The sequence below is a fragment of the Bombus bifarius genome, unplaced genomic scaffold (genome assembly GCF_011952205.1).
Source record: "Bombus bifarius isolate JDL3187 unplaced genomic scaffold, Bbif_JDL3187 scf7180000008596_frag, whole genome shotgun sequence".
NCBI lineage: Eukaryota > Metazoa > Arthropoda > Insecta > Hymenoptera > Apidae > Bombus > Bombus bifarius.
Genome location: NW_022884745.1, coordinates 10797 through 15732, shown reverse-complemented (window position 1 = coordinate 15732; position 4936 = coordinate 10797).

The window sequence follows — 4936 nt, the reverse complement described above, 5'->3', positions numbered from 1 at the left end:
CATCCTCCGGGTCGTCTCCTCGTGCACCATGCTCCCGTTCTACACGTAACGCAGCAAGCAGTCGCTCTACCAGCTCGCGTTTTCTGCCCGCTAGTCTCAGCCGTCGTCTTCTCAGTTCGTCTTTTAGTTCAGATGTTCGCATCTGAACCACCTGCTCGTCGGTCAATCCTACTTCTCCTGTATCGTAGTCAGCCATTGTTCTCAAATACCACTTTCACGAATAAACCGTCACTTAAACTCTTCACTTGTCACTTGGCACTCTAAATCCCGGACGAGCCCCCAAAAATATGTAGTAACTTGTGGATTCTTAGAGTAAGGACAAGTGATTGCTGGTAGAATTTGAAGTTTAAGGTATTTTAATGAGTGATATTCGATAACAAAAGGACAGACTACGATATTGTTAAGGAAATTCGAGGATTTGGGAATACAAATTATTTACTATATTTCCATATAATAGTTATACACCTATATTCCTCTCTAAGGACGTCTTGCACGCACGCTGGTTGCCAACCGACTCGCCTAGATTCTTCTAACATCTGGCAACAGTCTTTTGTCTCCACTGAGTCCTTGACGCCCTCTAACCCTTACACACACACTCTCATGTACAGTGTAAATGTATCACTTCCCTAACACGCCTCCTTACATTTATACTGTACACTTAATTTTATTTACATACTTGTCGAATTAACAAAATATTTCACATTTATCGCTTTCTTTACATTTCTCTTATTTTACATTCATCCATGACCTAAACCTTTCAAATTTCTCTCTACACAGTGCCTTCGTAAAAATATCCGCAGTGTTTTCTTCTGTACTTACTTTTATTATGTTTATCTTATTTTCCTTTACGTACTCGTGAACGTAGTGGTAATGAACTTCGATGTGTTTAGAATTTTTTGTAAAAGTTCCGTATTTTGCTATACTCATTACTCCAGAGTTATCCTCATAGATTTTTACAGGGTTATCGTCTACATTTACATCGAAGATTTTCATTAGTTCTCTGATAGTCATTACTTCGCTCACCGCTTCCGATAGAGCTACATACTCTGCATACGTCGAGGCTTTTGTCACACACCTTTGTTTTTTAGACTTCCATCCAATTACATTTCCATACAATCTAATTACATACCCAGAAGTCGATTTCCTATCTATATGATCTCCTGCCCAATCAGCGTCCACATAACAATCTATCGTTTCGCATTTTTCATTTCTTTTATAATGTAGCCCTAGATCTCTAGTCCGGTACAAATATTTCAATATTCGCAAGGCATATTTAAAATGTGTCTCGTTACAACAATCTTGAAATCTACTCAGATAATTCACACTATAACTTATATCGGGTCTGGTATTTACACTAATATACAGCAATGCGCCAATTAAATTCTTGTATCCAATGTCCTCTCTATTTATCTCAGCTTTTTCAATTTTTAAGTTGGTCTCCATAGGTGTACAGTACAATTTGCCGTTATGTAATTTATATTTGTTTGCTAATGATTCTATGTATTTCTTTTGGCTTAATCTCATTTCATTTTTTTAAATAATCATACTCTATATTTATTCCAAGATATTCTTTTACTTCACCTAAATCTTTCATTTCAAATCTATCAGTTAATAATTTTTTTACACTTTGTATCTTCCCTTTGTTTTTACTACAAATCAACAAATCGTCTACGTATATTAACAAATAAACAACATTTTCTCCCTCTCCATAAGTATATAGGCACAGCTCTATATTGTTCTTTTTAAAACCTAATCTCGTCACATACTTATCAAAACAATCATACCAGTCCCTCGGACTTTCTTTTAACCCATAAAGCGCTTTCGATAATTTACAAACTCTATTCGTTCCGTCCGCATATCCCTTTGGTTGATTTACATATACCTCCGAGGTTACTTCACCATTTAAAAAGGCAGTTTCTACATCCATTTGCTCAATTATTAATCCATTTTGACAACAATATGATAGCAATATCTTAAAGGTCTGATTACTCGCCACTGGAGAATATATGTCATCGGCTACGTTTCTTTGTTGAAATCCCCTTACCACTAATCTAGCCTTATACCTGTCCTCTGATTTTTTCGTGTAAACCCATTTTACATCTAATACTTCTTTGCCTTTTACCCTTTCTACCAATTTCCAAGTTTTATTCTTATAGAGACATTCTATTTCCTTATCCATAGCCTGTTTCCAAACTTCATTATTTTCGCAACAAATCGCCTCCTCAAATGTACGAGGGATATCTACTTTACAATAATTTGCATGAATCTCGCAAATATTTTCCTTTTCTGGATATCTTACTGGAGTTTTCTTAATACGTGTAGATCTCCTAGGAGTGTTCGAGCTTTCAATACTACTATTATTTTCATCTTTCCTACCTTCTAACTCTTCCTTATCCATACCATCCAATGAATAGTTATCTTCGCTATCATTTCTATCTGCCTCTAATGAATTTTCCTCAAAACCGATACATTTAGTGTCTGTCTCAATGACCTCTACATGTCTAGCTATTGTTATTTTCCCACCTAATAAGACTCTGTATCCTACTTCACTATATCCTAATAGAATTCCCATATCTGCCTTCTTGTCCCATTTGGAAACTCTTTTTTGTTCTGGCCTTCTTACAAAAACTTTACTACCATATAGATGTAGATTTTTAACATTTGGTTTTTTCCCGAAGAATATTTCAAAAGGTGTCTTTCTTTCTATAGTATTCGTTAATATTCGATTTTTCAAGTATGCCGCTGTACAAACTATTTCCGGCCAGTACCTTTTATGTACTTGCGCTTCCGCCAACAAGCAACGCGCCATGTCCATCACTGTTCTATTATACCTTTCCGCTGTCCCGTTTAATTCATGTACGTTTGTTGGGCAATTATTTATTCTTATACCTTTATCCCTAGCAAATTTATAAATTCGATTATTTAAATATTCTTTACCATTATCGCATCTTAATATTTTTAACCTCTTGCCCGTTAAATTTTCGGCTTCATTTACGAACTGTACGAAAGAATCAAAGACCTCATCTTTTGATTTTATACAATAGATCCTAGCTATTTTACTATAATCATCGATAAATGAAATGAAATATTTTTCTCCATTGAATCCGGTGGTCTTACAGGGACCACATACGTCCGTATGAATAATTTCCATTATATCCCTAGCCTTAGTTCGATTATTTTTGAAAGGTAAGTTATGCATTTTGCTTTCTATACACACCCTACATTTCAAAAGTTCCTTTTCAAATTCATTCGGTATGCCAGTCACTAGCTGCTCTTTACCCAAAATCTCTAAATATTTAAAATTTACGTGTCCTAGCATCCTATGCCATCTTTCCTTTTTACTCATACCACTACGTTCGGCGCTGTTTACTAAGTGCTTCTTCCCTTTCAATATACTTTTTATTCTATATGTCCCATTTTCTTTGAACGCTACAGCTGTAAGTTTATTATCCTCATCTATTATTTTCGCAATATTTCCTTTGGAAATAACCGTATTCTTATTGTCTGTTAGTTTACCTAAACTAATCAAATTTGCGGACATTTCTTTCGCGTAAAATACTTTCCTCATATTTATTTTATTTTGTTTTCCGAATGCTTCAAAATAACTTATAACATTCCCAACTTTTGTCGCTTTTATCGGTCTATTATCGCCTAAATATATATTTACCGGTTCTTTTAGGTCGATAGATTTATCGAAATAATTTATATTATTAATTATGTGATCAGTACAACCGCTATCTAATAGCCACACTATTTCGTTCTTACTTATCTCATTCGTCTCACTGCTGTTTGCTGCGTGCGCCGTTGCTATCCATATGCCTGCTCTTGAGTTTCCATGCTCGCCCGTGCCGGTTGTTGATTGACGATGAAAGTTTCCACGTCCTCTGCTCGTATTGCCTTTGTTCCCTCTTCCTCTGTTTCGACTACGTGTTGGCCCATGCCAATAGCCGTTACTGCTTTCCGCTTGGACGCCATTTTGACACTCTCTCGCAAAGTGTCCTAATCTTCCACATCTGAAGCATCCTTCCTTTTTTGCAGAAAAGGCGTTGGTTTGCCTTTCTCCTCGATTGGGTTTATTTTTCTTCTCTGCTACCTCTATTTTATTTTTTACATACGCTACCGTTTGATCCTCTTCTTTCAATGCATCTATTATGTCCGCTATGTAGCTGTATTCTTCGGGTAACGTATTCAGCATGTAATTCAGCTTTTCCCTCTCACTTACTTGTGCGCCCGCACTTTTTAATTCATTGATTAATTTTTGGAAATCGTTAAAGAATGATGCTGAATCACTGTAGTTCTCCAGTCTTATGTTTTCCAATCTCGTTCTACATACGATCTGCAGTGCCGTCGACTCTTTCAAGTACATTTCATCGAACCTTTTTATTATATCATACGCCGTTTTTCCTTCCCTAACATACTCCAATTGTCTGTTCGATATTGCACTATAAATTATATTAATCGCCTTCAAATCCTTTTTGTCCCAGTCTTCATCGTCTCTTTCGTTCTTCACTCTAGTTGTAACAACCTCGCATTCCTTATATTTGAGAAACATCGTGATTCTTTGCTTCCACATTCCATAATCCTCACCATCGAATATAGGTATCATGATTTCCGACCTCTCCATTTTAATTGATTCTTCTTTTTTTTTTTCTTTTCTTACTCAAGCGTTCCTACGTGCTCGAAGTATATTTTTTCCTCTGAAAGTTTTTTTTTTCTTTACTGAAAACTCACTCGCAAGATCGTAACCACGCACTAAATATCTTGCAAAACTAGTAACCACGCTCTGCTACCATGTTAAGGAAATTCGAGGATTTGGGAATACAAATTATTTACTATATTTCCATATAATAGTTATACACCTATATTCCTCTCTAAGGACGTCTTGCACGCACGCTGGTTGCCAACCGACTCGCCTAGATTCTTCTAACATCTGGCA